Below are 19,034 nucleotides of genomic sequence, written 5' to 3'. Positions count from 1 at the left end.
GTATGGCCAGTTTTCCATTCTGCACAGTGAATGGGATCCATGCTGTGGTGAGGAGTGTGGACACCAGAGCTGGACCAAGACCTGTCTCTACTCTGCTGCTCCCCAGCCCTGGGAAATGACCTCAGCTTCTCTCAGCTTCAGTTTCTTCATTTGAAAATGAGAATGTGAAGGGTACCACCTCATAGGGAGCACTGCAGATTAAATGATGCGATGAGGTCTGCAAACCACTTAGCAAGCGCCTGACACAGAAGGTGGTCAAGAATTGCTAGTTAGTGTGCTTATTTAAAATCATTATTAAGTGTAGAAAGGTTCTTTGCAGTTCTCTGAAATAGTAAAGCTGTATGAAGAAAATAAAAACTCTAATTTGAAAAGATATAGGTACCCCAATGTTCATAGCAGTATTATTTACAGTAGCCAGGATATAGAAGGGGCTTCCCAGGTGGCATAGTGGTAAATAATTTGCCTGCCAATGCAGGACACACAAGAGACATGGGTTTGATCCCTGGGTTGGGAAGATCCCATAGAGTAGGAAATGGCAACTCATTCCAGTATTCTTGCCTGGAAAATTCCATAGACAGAAGAACCTGGTGGGTTACAGTCCATGGGGTTGCAAAGAGTCAGACATGACTGAGGACACATTACATACATACATAAGCTATAGATAGATGCCACCTGTGTGTCCATCAACAGATGAATGAATAAAGAAGATGTGAGATACATATGCACACAAAATGGAATACTACTCAGACGTGAAAAGAATAAAATTCTATAAGAGAGATAATTATGCTTAGTGAAATAAGTCAGAACAAGACAAGTACACTTTATATTATCACTTATATGTAGAACTGAAAAATAAAAGAATCAGATGGATAAAACAAAACAGGAACAGACTCACAGGTATAAAGAACAAACTAGCGGTTACCCGGGGCGGTGGAGGAGGCATGAGGGGAGGGACAAGATAGGAGTAGTGGAGTAAGAGGTACAAACTACCAAGTATAAAACTGATAAGTAACAAAGATACATTGTACAGCACAGGGAAATTTAGCCAGTATTTTGTAATAATGTAAAATGAAGTGCAGCCTATTAAAATATTGAATCAGTATGTTGTACACCTGAAACTAATATAATATTATAAATCAGTTATACTTCAACAAAAAATAAAAATAGTAAAGCTTTAGAGGATTCAATAATAAAAAAAAGTAGATAAAGTCTATGAAAGTAATGGCAGGAGGAGTCAAGATGGCAAGATAGGAGGATGTGGAATTTGTCTTTCTTCACAAATACATCAAGAATTATATCTACAAATGGAATAATTCTCACAGAGCAAAACATTAGTAGAAGACTTTAGACACCTAAAAGGACAAGACAAAATCTTCTTGCAATAGGTAGGATGAAAGAAAGAAAAAAAGAAAAGAGGAATCAGAAAAGAGACCAGCATCTCTTAGTAGGACACTAAAGGTGAGAAGACATTCCTGCACTCAGGAAAATCCCCTCATGGTGGGGAAATCAGCTGAGACAGAAAAGGAACTTTTGGGGAACAAAGGAGAACACTGCAATGGACTGTGGAAGGCAAGACAAAGTAAGAATTCTGTGTGTGATCTGTATTGCAGCCCCATGCACCCCAACCTGAGCTGTGTCTCCTGCTCGGGGGTTGTGGGGGTGTTAGGTGCTAGAAAGTAGGGTGTGGACCCACGGAGGGGAGACAGCTACTGGCTGTGAAAAGCCTGAAGGGACAGGAATAAAGAGCTCCACGACCAGGAAAGTTTGTAGAAGGCCATGATACCATAGAAGCAAGGCATCCCTGAATGGCATGCACAGGCAGGGAGGCCATTGTAACCCACGTCCCCACAGCTGGTTCTGTCTTCCAGGACACTCATAGGGGCACCCATCCGGTCAGGCTCCCCTACTCCTCGATCAAAGGCCTCCTCCATCCAGCAAGTGTTCGGGGTCATGAGGGCTGCCCATGGCAAAGCCTCCTCTGGAATCAGTCCTGGGTGCCCTTGCCTGAGACGGGAGCCCACCAGTGCTGGTGGGGTCTGAGTGCTAAAGAGTGGGGTGAGGAGAGTGGTTTCAGGGAGAGGACCACAGCTGGTTGTGCAAATGAGTGAGGAGCTCTATAGCCGGGAATGCCACTAAAGGAAACATGGTCTGCCTAGGAACCTATGTGTGTGCCATTGTTGAGTGATGGGCAATGGTGGAGCCACCCACACCCCAGCCCCTGCCTCCCAGTGGGCACTGGGAGGGCCCCCACCAGAAAAACCATGTCCCAACATGGGAAACCTCCCGCAGCAGCCTCAGGACTGAGAGGTTGATAGCTTTTTCTTGATTCCAGTCTACTGCAACTGCCTGACACTTTGCCTCAGTCTGTTGTACCTGCCTGCCGGTTTCTACCACCACAGGCACTTCACACACACCCCAGTTTGGCCACGATATCCCTCCCTGGCCTAAGCAAGTAGACAGTCAGACAGTGTCACTCTGCTGGGTATGACTCTTTGTGACCCTAAGACTGCTGCTCACCAAGCTCCTCTGCTCATGGCAAGAATACTAGAATGGAGCGTGATTCCCTACTTCAGGGTATCTTCCCAAAGCAGGGGTCAAACCTATGTCTCTTGTATCTCCTGCACTGGCAGGTGGATTTAACCACTAGCACCACCTGGGAAGCACCCCACTCCCCCAAGTGAGTAAGTGTGCCGCTATTAGTCCCTGATTCTGCTCCCTCTTGCCTATGGGCCTGAGGGTGGCATGCACACCAAGGTAAGGGTGAAATCAAAGATGAGCCCCAGGGGTGGTGCAGCTAAGAAGAGGAAAGGAAATCTCTCTATGTAGTTGTACAAGCTGTGGGTCAATCCCTGTGAGCTGCTTGGTAAATCCTGCATCTGTGGAATATCTGAATGGACAATGAGTGTTCCCACAACTGAGACTGGTCTAGCTTTCAGTTCAGTTCAGTTGCTCAGTTGTGTCCAACTTTTGCGACCCCACGAATCGCAGCACGCCAGGCCTGCCTGTCCATCACCAACTCCTGGAGTTCACTCAAACTCACGTCCATAGAGTCGGTGATGCCATCCAGCCATCTCATCCTCTGTCGTCCCCTTCTCCTCCTGCCCCCAATCCCTCCCAGCATCAGAGTCTTCTAATGAGTCAACTCTTTGCATGAGGTGGCCAAAGTATTGGAGTTTCAGCTTTAGCATCATTCCTTCCAAAGAAATCCCAGGACTGATCTCATTTAGAATGGACTGGTTGGATCTCCTTGTAGTCCAAGGGACTCTCAAGAGTCTTCTCCAACACCACAGCTCAAAAGCATCAATTCTTTGGCACTCAGCTTTCTTCACAGTCCAACTCTGAAATCCATACAAGACTACTGGAAAAACCATAGACTTGACTAGATGGACATTTGTTGGCAAAGTAATGTCTCTGCTTTTGAATATGCTATCTAGGTTGGTCATAATTTTCCTTCCAAGGAGTAAGCGTTTTTTAATTTCATGGCTGCAGTCACCATCTGCAGTGATTTTGGAGCCCCCCAAAATAAAGCCTGACACTGTTTCCACTGTTTCCCCATCTATTTCCCATGAAGTGATGGGACCAGATGCCGTGATCTTCATTTTCTGAATGTTGAGCTTTAAGCCAACTTTTTCACTTTCCTCTTTCAGTTTCATTGAGAGGCTTTTTAGTTCCTCTTCACTTTCTGCCATAAGGGTGGTGTCATCTGCATATCTGAGGTGATTGATATTTCTCCCAGCAATCTTGATTCCAGCTTGTGCTTCTTCCAGCCCAGTGTTTCTCATGATATATTTTGCATATAAGTTAAATAAGCAGGGTGACAATATACAGCCTTGACATACTCCTTTTCCTATTTGGAACCAGTCTGTTGTTCCATGTCCAGTTCTAACTGTTGCTTCCTGACCTGCATACAGATTTCTCAAGAGGCAGGTCAGGTGGTCTGGTATTCCCATCTCTTTCAGCATTTTTCACAGTTTATTGTGATCCACATAGTCAAAGGCTTTGGCATAGTCAATAAAGCAGAAATAGATGTTTTTCTGGAACTCTCTTGCTTTTTCGACGATCCAGCAGATGTTGGCAATTTGATCTCTGGTTCCTCTGCCTTTTCTAAAACCAGCTTGAACACCTGGAAGTTCACGGTTCATGTAATGCTGAAGCCTGGCTTGGAGAATTTTGAGCATTACTTTACTAGCATGTGAGATAAGTGCAATTGTGTGGTAGTTTGAGCATTCTTTTGCATTGCCTTTCTTTGGGATTGGAATGAAAACTGACCTTTTCCAGTCCTGTGGCCATTGCTGAGTTTTCCAAATTTGCTGGCATATTGAGTGCAGCACTTTCACAGCATCATCTTTCAGGATTTGAAATAGCTCAACTGAAATTCCATCACCTCCACTAGCTTTAGCAGCAGTGAATTTGGGGGCAAGTACATGAAGGAGTTAAGCCAGATCAGAGTTTAAGCTGCTGAAACAGTGCCCACCAGTGGGTCCAGAGATCTACCCAGAGGTATTGAAGGGCCTCCTGTGGAGGCAGGGGTTGGCCATGGCTCATTGTGGGAGCAAGAACACTGACAGTAGTTCAGTTCAGCCACTTGGTTGTATCTGACTCTTTGTGACCCCATGGACTGCAGCATGCCAGGCTTCCCTGTCCACTGACAGTAGAGGCCCCAGGAAAAATTATTATTACTATTATTCTTTTTTGTTTGTGTCATTTTATTGAGTTGTTTTTATTATTTATTATTTGTATTTTAAATTTATTTTTAAATACATTTTTAAAATTGTTTTTGTGCACTTGTTTTATGTTTTCTTTGATTTTTTTTTAGTTCACTTTCTGCTTTTGTTAGTTTAGTCTTTCTTGACATTTGCATTTTTTAGTTTCTTGTTCTCTTGTTTTTCAAGGTTTTTTCTTTCTTTTCTTTTTTCCTTGTTTTTTTTTTTTTTTTTTTCTATTTTTTTGGTTTTGTTTTTACCATTTGTCTTGGGTTTGCCTTGTCTTTGCTTTCTTTTCCTTTTTTCTTTTTTCTCTTTCATGCTGTTCAGCTTGTGGGCTTCTTGATTCCTTGACCATGGTTCAAGCCTGGGTGAGTGCGTCAAGTCCAGGATGTTGGACCACCAGAGAATTCCTGGGCCCAGGGAATATTAATCGGCATGTGTTCTCCCAGAGGTACCCACGTTGACACAAAGACCTGGCTCTGCACAACTGCCTGCAGACTCCAGTGCTGGACACCTCATGCCAAGCAACCAGCAAGATGGTATCACAGACCTACCCATCATCAGACATGCTGCTTAAAGTCATCTTACCTTGCAGATACCCCAAAACACCATGTAATGTGGCCCTGTTCATCAGAGGGAAAAGTCTCAGCTTCACACACCAGAGCACAGGCACCGGTCCCTCCCACCAGGAAAACTACACAAGTACCTGGACCAACCTCATCCACCAGGGCATAGACAACAGAAGCAAGAGGAACTATGGCTCTGTAAGCTGTGGAAAGGAGACCATAAATGTAGTCAGTCAGACAGAATGAGATGACAGAGAAGTATTTTGCAGAAGAAGCAAGGTTAAAAAAACCACACAACCAAGTAAATAAAGATGAAATAGACAATCTACCTGAACATGAATTCAAGGCAATGATGATAAAGATGATTAAAATTCTTGTAAACAGTATGGAGGCACATATTGAGAAGACACAAGAAATGTTTAATAAGAACCTATAAAAACTAAAGAACAAGTAATCAGTGATTAATGGCATGATAACTGAAATGAAAAAATACACTGGAAAGAATCAACAGCAGAATATCTGAGGCAGAAGAACAGTTAGTGAGCTGGAAGACAGAATGGCAGAAATAACTGCTATGGACCAGAATAAAGAAGGAAAAAAAATGAGGACGTCTTAGAGACCTTCAGAACAACATTAAAAGCACCAACATTCTAGAAGAAGAGAAACAAAAAGGGACTGAGAAAATATTTGAAGAGATTATAGTGGAAAACTTCCCTAACAAAGAAGATGAAATAGTCACCAAAGTCCAGGAGTGCAGAGAGTCCCAGACAGGTAAACCCAAGGAGAAATACACCAAGACATATTTTAATCAAGCAAAAATTTAAAACAAAGAAAAGAATATTAAAAGTTGCAAGGAAAAAGCAACAAGTAACATATGAGAGAATCCCTATAAGCTTATCACCTAATTTTTCAGCAGAAACTCTGCAAGCCAGAAGGGAATGGCAGGATATATTTAAAGTGATGAAAGGGAAACACCTACAACCAAGATTACTCTACCAGAAACTATCTCTAAGATTTGACAGAGAAATCAAAAGCTTTAAGCAAAACCTAAGAGAATTCAGCACCACAAACCAGCTTTATAACAAATGATAAAGGAAATTTTCTAGGTGAGAAACATAAGAAAAGAAGAAGACTTACAAAAACAAGCCCCCCAAAATTAACAAAATGGTAATAGGAACATACACATTGATAATTAGCTTAAATGTACATGGATTAATGCTACAACCAAAAGATACAAATTGGCTGAATAAATGAAAAGACCCATATACATGCTATCTACAAGAGACTCAGTTCAGACCTAGGGACATATACAGACTGAAAGTGAGGGGATGGAAAAAAATATTCCAAGCAAATGGAAATCAAAAGAAAGCTGGAGTAGCAGTACTCAGACAAAATAGACTTCAAAATAAAGACTATTACAAGAGACAAGGAAAGATGCTACACAAAAATCAAGGGATCAATTTAAAAAGGAGATATAACAATTGTAAACATTTTTGCCCCCAAATAGGAGCACCTCAATACATAAGGCAAATTATAACAGCCATAAAAGCAGAAATCAACAGTAACACAATAATAGTGAGGGGCTTTAACACCCCACTTATTCCAGTGGGTAATTCATCCAGACAGAAAATTAATAAGGAAACACAAGTCTTAAATGACACATTAGACTAGATGGGCTTAATTGATATTTATAGGACATTCCATCTGAAAGCAGCAGAATATACTTTCATCTCAAGTACACCTGGAACATTCTCTGGAATAGATCACATCTTAGGTCACAAATCAAGCCTCAGTAAATTTAAGAAAATTGAATAAGCATCTTTTTTGATGACACTGCAGTTGGAAATCAATTACAGGAAAAAAAACTGAAAAAACACAAATACATGAAGGCTAAACAACAGGCTACTCAATAACCAAGTGATCACTAAAGAAATCAAAGAGGAAATTAAAAAAAAAATAGAAACAAATTACAACAAAAACACAATGACCCAAAAACCTATTCAGTTCAGTTCAGTTCAGTCACTCAGTTGTGTCTGACTCTTTGCGACCCCATGAATCACAGCACGCCAGGCCTCCCCATCCATCACCATCTCCCAGAGTTCACTCAAACTCACGTCCATCGAGTCGGTGATGCCATCCAGCCATCTCATCCTCTGTTGTCCCCTTTTCCTCCTGCCCCCAATCCCTCCCAGCATCAGAGTCTTTTTCAATGTGTCAACTCTTTGCATGAGATGGCCAAAGTACTGGAGTTTCTGGGATGCAGCAAAACAGTTCTAAGAAGGAAGTTAGCAATACAACCTCACGTTAAGAAACAAGAAAAATCTCTAATAAACAATCTAATCTTATACCTAAAGCGACTAGAGAAAGAAGAAAAAGCCCAAAGTTAGTTGGAGGAAAGAAATCATAAAGATCAGAGCAGAAATAAATGAAACAGAAACAAAGAAAACAAAAGTAAAGATTAATGAAACAAAAAGCTGGCTGTTTGAGAAGATCAATGAACTTGATAAAATTTTACCCAGACTCATTAAAAAAAAAGGGAGAGGACTTAAATCAATAAAATTAGAAATAAAAAAGAAGTGACAATGAACACCACAGAAACAGAAAGGATCACAAGAGACTACTACAAGTAAACATACGCCAATAAATGGAAAACCTGGAAAATGGGCCAACTGTTAGAAAAGTACAACCTTCCAATACTGAACCAAGAAGAAACAGAAAATATGAACAGACCAATCACAAGTAATGAAATTGAAACTATGATTAAAAATCTTCCAACAAACAAAAGTTCAGGAACAGATGCCTTCACAGGCGAATTGTATCAAATATTTAGAGAAAAGCTAACACCCATCCTTCTTAAACTCTTTCAAAAAATTGCAGAGGGAGGAACACTCTGAAGCTCATTCTATGAGACCACCATCCCCTGGCACAAAAACCAGACTAAGATACCACACACAAAAAATTACAGGCCAATATCACCGATAAACATAGATACAAATATCCTCAACAAAATATTAGCGAACAGAATCCAACAACATATTAAAAGGATCATACACCATGATCAAGTGATATTTATCACAGGGATGTGCAAGGATTCTTCAGTATATGTAAATTAATCAATGTGATACATAATATTAACAAATTGAAGAATAAAAATTATATGATACTCTCAATAGATGCATAAAAAGCTTTTGACAAAATTCAACACCCATTTATGATAAAAACTCTCCAGAAAGTGGGCATAGAGGGAACCTACTTCAACATAATAAAGATCATATATGACAAACCCACAATAAACATCATTCTCAACAGTGAAAAACTGAAAGCATTTCCTCCAAGATCAGGAACAGGACAAGGGTTCCCGTTCTTACCACTATTATTCAACATAGTTTTAGAAGTCCTAGCCTTGGCAATCGGAGAAGAAAAAGAAATAAAAGTAATGCAAACTGGAAAAGAAAAATAAAACTGTCATTGTTTGTAGATGACATGATACAATACACAGAAAATCCTAAATATGCCACCAGAAAACTAGTAGAGCTAGTCAAAGAATTGAGGGGAGTTCCAAGATACAAATACACAGAAATCTCTTGCATTTCTATACACTAACAACAAAATGTCAGAAAGAAAAATTAAGGAAACAATCTCATTTACCATTGCAACAAAGAAAAAATACATCGGTATAAACCTACTTAAGGAGATAAATGACCTGTACTCGGAAAACTATAAGATACTGATGAAATAAAGCAAAGATGACACAAACAGAAGGAGAGATATACCATGTCCTTGGATTGAAAGAATCAACGTCATGAAAATGACTATACTACCCAAAGAATCCACAGATTCAGTGAAATGCCTATCAAATTACCAATGGCATTTTTCACAGAATTAGAACAAAAAATTTTACAATTATTTTATAGAAACACAAGAAACCCCAAATAGTAAAAACAATCTTGAGAAAGAAAAACGGAGCTGGAGGAAATCAGGCTCCCTGACTTCAGACTATACTACAAATCTACAGGCATTTGCAGTATGGTATTGGCACAAAAACAGAAACACAGATCAATGGAACAGGAGCGAAAGCTCAGATATAAACCCATGCACCAACGGTAACCTAATCTATGATACAAGAGGCAAGCATATACAATGGAGAAAAGGCAGGTTCTTCAATAAGCTGTGCTGGGATAACTGGACAGCTACGTGTAAAAGAATGAAATGAGAACATTCCCTAATATCACACAAAAGTAAACTCAAAATGGATTAAAGACCTAAATGTAAGGCTGAACAATTTAACTCTTAGAGAGAAACGTAGAATACTTTTTGACATAAATCACAGCAAGTTCTCTTTTGATACACCTTCTAGAGTAATGAAACTAAAAGCAAAAATACACGAATGGGGCCCAATTAAACTTAAGTTTTTTTAAGTAAAGGAAACCATAAACAAAACAAAAAGACAACCCTCAGAATGGGAGAAAATATTTGCAAATGAAGCAACTGGCAATGAATTAATCTCCAAAATATAAAAATAACTCATGCAGCTCAATAACAAAAAGACACAAAACAACACCATAAAAAAATGGGCAGAAGAACTAATAGACATTTTTCCATAGAAGACATATGGATGGCTAACAAACACATGAAATGCTCAACATCACTAATTATTAAAGAAATGCAAATCAAAACTATAATAAGTTATTACCTTATATAAGACAGAAAGGCTATCATCAAAAAATCTACAAACAATAAATGCTGGAGAGGGTGTGAAGAAAAGGGATGGGAATGTAAGTTAATAGGACCACTATGGAGAACACTATGAAGGTTCCTCAAAAAACTAAACATAGAACTACCATATGATCTAGCAATCTCATTCCTGGGCACACACCCAGATAAAAACAATTCAAACAGATACATGCACCCCAATGTTTGTCGCACCATTATTTATAATATCCAGGACATGGAAGCAACCTAAATGTCCATTAATAGAGGAATGGATGAAAAAGATGTGGTACACATGGACAATGAGAATCACTCAGCCATAAATCAGAATGAAGTTGTGTCATTTACAGAGACATGGATGCGCCCAGAGGCTGTCATATGGAGTGAAGTGTTAGAAAGAGAAAAAGGAATATTGGACATAATGCACATATGTGCAATCCAGAGAAATGGTACATATGAACCTATCTGTAAAGCAGAAATAGAGAGAGATGGGGAACAATCATATTGACACCGAGTGAGGGGAAAAGGAGGGTGGGATGAATTGGGAGGTCGGGATTGATATATATATATATATACACTGCTGCTGCTGCTAAGTCGCTTCAGTTGTGTCCGACTCTGTGCGACCCCAGAGATGGCAGCCCACCAGGCTCCCCCGTCCCTGGGATTCTCCAGGCACTACTACGTATAAAACAGATAACGAATGAGAAACTGCTGTATAGCATAGAGCACTCTACTCGGTGCTCCGAGGGGATCTAATGGGAAGGAAAGCCAAAAGGAGGGGATGTCGTATACACCTGGCTGCACAGCAGAAACACAGCAGTGTAAAGCAATAGACTCCAGTTTAGAAAAGTGGTCTGTGCCATGTGGTTGTCTGCTTTCCCAAATTAAAAACTAATCTAAAATCTTCTTCAATCATGAGAATATGGGATGATGAAGAATAACAGGAAAAACCAAGTTATTTCCTTCTTTGTTAAGCATAAAGCATCCCGGATATAGAGCACCGCGTGGGAGGATCTGACGGGACAAACATCTCCTCTGGAGAGCTGTGAGGTGTTTCCTGGGAGTGGGGAAGGGAGGAGCAGTTTGGAGCACAGGAGCGTTTGTCAGAGCCTTTATGCCCAAAGGATTAAGTGCAGAGAAAGTGATTCTTTAAAGAACCACACCTACAGAGGTGCGACTAAGACACCGCGGACCTCCAGGCGATGGCACAAACTAACAGAAGCTGAGTAGAAGAAGCAAAGCTAGATTTGGAGGTTATTGACTGGACTAATTTAGTGAGGATGATAGTAAAAGCAAAGGCTATTACTGAAGCATCAAACATTCACAACAAAAGCCCCGGGAATGCTTTACAGGGAAGCATGTAGAACTAAGTAGAACTCCATCATTCTAATGAGGTGAATGGAGAGAGACACAGGCCACACTGTCCTACTTGCCACTGTTTTCTCCATTACCTCCCACCCCATCTCAGGAAGTCCTGGCTAAGGGGGAACACGCCCCCACGTTCTTGCCTCTTTGGAAAACTTGTGTTAGAATCACTTTCCAAATCTTGTGGCTATAATAAATCTAGAGAAAGAAAGACAAAGAAAACAAACCTGAGCTTAAAATATATACATATGTATAGGTATACACACATATCTACATACTGAGATATATATATATTTTTTTAGCTTAGGCATTTCATAAGAGCAAAGACAAACAAAACAAAACAGCCTTCTCAAGTCATAGAAAAAAAGTACAGGAAAGAATACTGCAAGCCAGGGGCAGTCTTGAAGTACGGTATCTTACTCTGTGATGTAGGTACTACATGCTTTAAAATAAAACCATTTCCAAGATGAAATGGCAGAAAGGCAAAAGCTCAGTTAGATAACAACAATAAAACAGACACTTTCTTTAGGTTTTTGATGTACTCAGATGCTTTAACGTAGGGGCCATTTTACCACCACAGAATCCCTCTGGGAGGCTGATTGGTCCTATCTCAACAGAAAAGGCGAGGGCGGGACTTGTTCCGGGTCCTCCAGCTGGGAGGGCTGGAAGGACGCTGACGTGAACCCAGGGCCACCTGCCTCTTAAGGCCATGCTGTCGAATAGACCATGTCATATTCCTTAGAGATACCAGGGAGGTGCCCTGCAGATGCTCTGAGGAGTATCTGCTTATCAGGCACACTGGAGAGCTAGCTCGGCACAGCAAGCAAGGCCCAGCCAAGTGCTCCCTGGGCAAGCTGCGGAGGACTCCGAACGCGACCAATCACGCAGTCGCAGAGAAATCTAGGGACAGGCCCCGTGTTCCAGAGGGGCAGTCTCAATAGGCCATCACTATCATGCTATGTAGAAAGATTATTTTAAAAGGGGGGTGTGTGTGTACACGTGCATGAAAATCATGTATCCCTGCTTGTTTAAAGACATTATCTGTGTCTGGGGAATCTATCAGTAATTAGGATAGAAAATAATACTTAACACTGGAAAAACTTTGCTTGCTTTTCCTAGTGACTATCTTGGCCCCATCTGAAAAAACAACTGTGCACACAGGAACACAAGATTTGGATTCCCTCTCCGAAGTTGAGAAATAATCACTGAATGAAGCAGTGCGGGGACAGAGAAGGGCAGGTGGAAGGAACGACGCTTCAGGCCACAGTCAGGGATGGGAGGCAAGGGGCGTGCGTCACCCGCAGCCCTTATCTGTCAGCTCAAGGAGAAAGGAATTGGCCTTGCCTGACGGGCACCATAAAAGGCGAGGCAGGAGGAGGACGAGGATGCACGGAAAGATGCCCTTTTAGGAGAAACACAAATCCCGCGAGAGCTGCCTAAGAAATTATCCTGGTCTTCCACTTCCAAGACAGGGCAAAAGAAAAAGCCCCTGTGGTTGTGAGCATAACTGTAGAAACATCCAAAACCAAAGCCTTGTTACTTTCTAAAGCAAATCGGTTTGGACAAAAGAGTCACACTTCAGTGGAGAAATAAAGTTCACGAAAACCATGCAGTTTAAAGATGTATGTTCCAACGAATATGTCACAGTGAAGAGTAAGGACAAAAAAAAGCAGTGACGTTTAAAACAACCCCCCTTAAATACAGTAACTTCGGAGGACATCTTGGAACATTAACCTAAATTCTCCTCAGGTATTCAGCGCATATGTGTACAAGGCCTGCCATCTGCTGACAAGGTTTGGTACTGCTAGTTCGGAAAGTATTGAGGCAGCGGATTTTGTCAGAGGATAATTTACTCAATTTTTGTAGCAAGTGCTTAACATTAATTACTAATAACATTAGTCAAGTCTCAACAAATATCAGATCTTGGTCCTCATATCTGTATATTTCCTGTTTTACAATATAAGACAGAACACCTACTTCTGGGCAGGTAGTGCTCCCAGTTAACTATTAGGGAAATGGAATCATACAGTATGAATTATTTTCAGTCTCGCTTATTTCATAAATATCATGTCTGTGGGAGTCACGCATCATATTAAGCATAGGAGTGGTCTGATCATTTTCTATGAACAGATCACAATCTTATCTACTCTACTGCTGATGAACATCTGAATTGTTCCTAATTCTCGGCTATTACAAATAGTGCAACTCTGGACGTTCTTGGTTATGTCTTTTGGTGGACATATGTCTGCATTTCTGTTGGGTGTGTGCTTGGAAGTGATACTGCTGGGTCATAGAGTATTAAGTCTGGACAGAGTAACATGGAAACATATATTACCATATGTAAAATAGATAGCCAATGGGAATTTGCTGTGTGACTCAGGGAACTCAAACTGTGCTTGGTAACAGCCTAGAGGGGTGGGAAGGGGGGTATGGGGTGGGAGGTTCAAGAGGGAGGGGACATATGTATACCTATGGCTGATTCCTGTTGATGTATGGCAGAAACCAACAGAATACTGTAAAGCAATTATCCTTCATTTAAAAATAAATAATTAAAAAAACTTAGTAATAGTGCTAAAATTTTCCAAAGTAGCTACACCAAATATATTCTAAACAACCACATATGAGAAAGTACATGAGAGCACTATATATTTGCCAACTCGATGTTATGGGTCTTTTAAAAATTTTAGCAATGTTAGTGGAAATGCAGTAGTATCCAGTGAATTTATTTTTATTTCCCTGGTGACTAATGAGAGGAATGTCATCTAATACATTTAATAGCTATGTAGGTATCCTTTTTTGTGAAAAGTCTATTGCTGGGAGTTCCCTGGCAGTCCAGTGGTTAGGACTAGGCACTTTCACTGCCGTAGTTCACTATCTGGATGGGGAACTAAGATCCCACAAGCTGCATGGTGCAGCAAAAAAAAAAAAAAATCTCTTGCCCACATTTCTATTCAGTTATTCGTCTTTGTTTTATTGACATATAGGAGATCTGTACAGATTCTAGTTATGAGCCCTTTTTCAGTTATATGCATTACCAATAACATTTTCTTCTTTGTTCTTGTCTGTGGTATGAAATATACACTGATTCAAGTACAGACCAACAGAGCATCAAGCAGAAGGGAAGAGAGACTTCCCTGGTGGCTCAGATGGTAAAGAATCCACCTGCAATGCAGGAGACCTGGGTTCGACCCTTAGGGTTGGGAAGAACCCCTGGAGGAGGGCATGGCAACTGACTCCAGTATTCTGGCCTGGAGAATCCCCATGGACAGTGGTGCCTTGTGTGCAACAGTCCATGGGATTGCAAAGAGTTGGATATGACTGAGCAACTAAGCACACACAGAAGGGAAGAGAGAATTAACACACCTAAGTTCCTTACTTAAGAACTTACTTAAGAATGTTCAAACTACCGCACAATTGCATTCATCTCATATGCTAGCAAACTAATGCTCAAAATTCTCCAAGCTAGGCTTCAACAGTATGTGAACCAAGAACTTCCAGATGTCCAAGCTGGATTTAGAAAAGGCAGAGCAACCAGAGATCAAATTACCAACATCCACTGGATCACAGAAAAAGCAAGAGAATTCCAGAAAAACATTTACTTCTCCTTCATTGACTACGCTAAAGCCTTTGACTGTGTGGATCACAACAAACTGGAAAATTCTTAAAGAGATGGGACTACCAGACCACCTGACCTGCCTCCTGAGAAACCTGTATGCAGATCAAGAAGCAACAGTTAGAACTGGACATGGAACAACAAACTGGATCCAAATTGGGGAAGAAGTACGTCAAGGCTGTATATTGTCACCTGCTTATTTAAGTTATATGCAGAGTACATCATGGGAAATGCCTGGCTGGATGAAGCACAAGATGGAATCAAGATTGCCAGGAGAAATATCAGTAACCTCAGATACACAGATGACACCACCCTTATGGCAGAAAGCAAAGAGAAACTAAAGAGCCTCTCGATGAAAGTGAAAGAGAAGAGTAAAAAAGCTGGCTTAAAACTCAACATTCAAAAAATGAAGACCATGGCATCTGGTCCCATCACCCACATAAATGGGTCCATACCATTCATGGCAAATAGATGGGGAAACAATGGAAACAGTGACAGACTTTATTTTCTTGGGCTCCAAAATCACTGCAGATGGTGACTGCAGCCATGAAATTAAAAGAAGCTTGTTCCTTGGAAGAAAAACTATGCCCAACCTAGAACGCATATTAAAAAGCAGAAATATTACTTTACTGACAAAGGTTTGTATAGTCAAAGCTATGATTTTTCCAGTAGTCAGGTATGGATGTGAGAGTTGGACTATAAAGAAAGCTGAGGTCCAAACAATTGATGCTTTTTAACTGTGGTGTTGGAGAATACTCTTGAGATTGCCTCGGACTGTAAGGAGATCCAACCAGTCAATCCTAAAGGAAACCAGTCCTGAATATTCATTGGAAGGACTGATGCTAAAGCTGAAGCTCCAATACTTTGGCCAGCTGATGTGATCAGAGCCAACTCATTGGAAAAGACCCTGATGCTGGGAAAGATTGAAGGCAGGAGGAGAAATGGATGACAGAGGATAAGATGGTTGGATGGCATCACCAACTCAATGGACATGAGTTTGAGCAAGCTCTGGGAGTTGGTGATGGACAAGGAAGCCTGGCGTGATGCAGTCCGTGGGGTCACAAAGTTGGACACGACTGAGCGACTAAACTCAACTGAAGTTCCTTATATTATCTAGAAAGTATTTAATTGACTAATTATATTAGAGTGTAATACACCAGGGATACAAGCAAAAAATTCTATGGTAATCACTAGAAGAAAAAAATAACATAATGTATAACTTATCAGTTAATAGCGAAGTGGAATGACAAAAATATTTGACTAAAGACGGCAAGAAAGGAGAAAGAAAGGAACATAAAACTGGTAGGCAAAAGGAAATTAAAAAACTCAAATATATCAATAATTAAACAAAAATTATGAAGACTGAAAATTAAGAGATAGAAAAAGATAATATAGGAAAATTGATACCAAGAAAGCTGGAGTATCAATTTTAATATCAGCCAAAATAGATAGGGAACAAAGAAGAGCAATATATACTGACAAATAAAATAATAGGTTAAGAAGATAGGCTGTTTAACTCTCCTCCCACCCAACAGAATATATTAGAGTATATAAAACAATGACTGGCAGAACCATGGGGAGCTATAGATGGATCAATAATTATTGTTCAAAATTTAAGCACACTTACCTTAAGAACTAATGTATCAAATTGGCAAAAGATAAAAAAATACACAAATTTGAGTAACAGAATTAATAAAGTTACCATAACATGGAGTTATTAGAACCTTAAACACAGTGAGTAAAGGATACAACTTCCCTTTGTAGCACACTTGGAACTTCACAAAAATTGATTATGGTCACAAAGAAGCTTCAGTAAATTTCAAAGAGTTCACCCTATACAGATACGTTTCTGCCCACAATGCAGTAAAATTACAAATTGATAACATCAGAATATTTTTGGAAAAATACCCATATATCTGCAAACTAGAACACACATCATTTGAATAATCCTTGGATTCAAGACTAATTATAGAGTAAGTTATGAACTTACTAAGACTTGATGTGAGAGACAGTGCTCCATGTTAAAACATGTGGGATGGGTTAAAGCAAGACTCACAGAGACATTTTGGAGAATATCTTTGATATTTTGGTGGGAAACACTTTCTAAATAAACCTCCAAAGCATAAATCATAAGGTTAAAAATTAATGGATTTGACTCTAGAAAACTCAGGTTTCATATCATAAAGAACATCATAGACAAAACTGATAAATGAGCAATAGATGAAAGAAAATGTTTGTAGTATTACTAATCTATAATACACAAGAAAATCTCAGTTATCAAAAAAGTACATGAAGTCCCAAAAGAAAAACCAGAAAGAACGCTAACAGGCTGTTCATAGGAGAGGAACCCAAATGGCTAAACGTACATGAAGAGGTGCTCAAACTCACTAATAAGAAATATGTAAGTAGAATTAGCAAGTGCTGGTAAAGAATCTACCTACAATGTGGGAGACCTGGGTTCAATTTCTGGGTTGTAAAGATCCCCTAAAGAAGGGAAAGGCTACCCACTACAGTATTCCGGCCTGGAGAGTTTCATGGACTGTGTAGTCCATGGGGTTGCAAAGAGTTGGACTTGACTGAGTGACTTTCACTTTTCACTTTTATATGCATCACGGTGACAAAGGTTAGAAAGATCAGCTATGCCAAGGACTGTTGGGGATGTGAGAAAACAGGAATCCGTGTGCCCCCCAAGTGGGAGTGCAGATGGGTGTAGCAATTGGCTAGTGTGGTGACCTTGAAGTATGAGTGTACCCTGTGACCAAGTAATCCTATCCCTGGAGCATAAGCCTCAGAAAAAGTCTCCCTGAGACTCCTAAGTGGAGCTGCACAAGGATATTCATGGCAGCACCACCGTGGGAGCTGGGGACGAGCCGAATACCACTGCTAGCAGGATGGACACGCACGGGAGGGCAGACGCACTCTGTGGAGCACAACAGAGCGGGCTGCGGCACCGCACAGGCAACAGGTGGATAAAAGCCACGCGGACAAAAGCGAGAAAGGGAGTGAGACACACGTGGCAAATTCATACAAACCTAAAATGTACAAATGCAGAAAACAATACTATTTATTATTCAGAGATACAAATGTAAAGACATAGGTCATCGTTTAAAAAGGTGTTTATGAGGGACTTCTCTGGTGGTACAGTAGTTAATATGCCACCTTCCAAAGCAGGGGGTGAGGGTTCAATCCCTGGTAGGGGACCTAAAACCCCACATGCCTTGGGATAAAAAAACTAAAACATAAAACAGAAAGCAATATTGTAACAAATGAGAAAAAAACTTTAAAAATGGGCCACATCAAAAAAATGTTAAAAAAAAAAAGGTATCTAAGATATGTACGAGACAGAATGAGAATAAGGATCAAAGATGGAAGGAAAAAACTCAGCTTAAAAAAGGATACCAAAAGTTTGCATGGACTGATGAATTCTCTGTATTTATATCCAAAACCATTCCCAAATAAATTAACAAGAGTAGACTTATGATCATAAAAATGTCTTTAAAAGCATGAATCAAAGTTAGTCCTTCCCAGCTTCCATTCATATGGAGGCAGTAGGTGTGCTCCTTGGGGGCCCTTTCCTTCTTAAAAATGAGTCCACTGGGTCCCTGAGGTCTCTTGGGAATCAAGCAGTCTGATTACTAAGTTAGTGAATTCTTCCAGCTTGGGTTAAGGCTCGCCATGTAGGTCTGCTGGGGATTCTGTGCTTCTTCTAGAACAGACCTTTCTCTGCCCTCTTCTTTCCACAAACACACCCTTTCAGTGTGCAAATCCTGTCACGCCACTGCTCTGAGGATTGGCTTGGGGTTGGCCTTTGGAGAGGGATAGATGAGCTGCCCACCCAAGGCTCCTTCCCCAGGCTCCAAGCATTTTCTCTCTTCCACCGGGGTTTACTTGGTGAGTGTAGGGTGGGGTTAGGGAAAATGGGGAACAATCTTCTCATTCTCATGGATTCAGATGTCTCTCAGATCTTTCCTCTTTGAGGCCCTAATCATAAAATCAACATACTGAAACAGTTTAGACTAGAATGGTAGGGGAGGAAAGGAAAACGGGGCTGGGGGAAGGGAAGGAACAGGAGTG

General features: G+C 40.5%; 1 protein-coding gene across 4 annotated transcripts in view; it reads right to left on the bottom strand.

The window, feature by feature from the left end:
* Positions 1-19,034, bottom strand: part of TTC23 (tetratricopeptide repeat domain 23) — a 161,670-nt gene that overhangs the window by 67,528 nt on the left and 75,108 nt on the right. The window lies entirely within an intron of this gene.

The sequence above is a fragment of the Budorcas taxicolor genome, chromosome 21 (assembly GCF_023091745.1).
Source record: "Budorcas taxicolor isolate Tak-1 chromosome 21, Takin1.1, whole genome shotgun sequence".
Classification (NCBI taxonomy): domain Eukaryota; kingdom Metazoa; phylum Chordata; class Mammalia; order Artiodactyla; family Bovidae; genus Budorcas; species Budorcas taxicolor.
The sequence above is the reverse complement of the archived record's forward strand: the minus strand, read 5'-3'. Positions and strand labels throughout refer to the sequence as shown.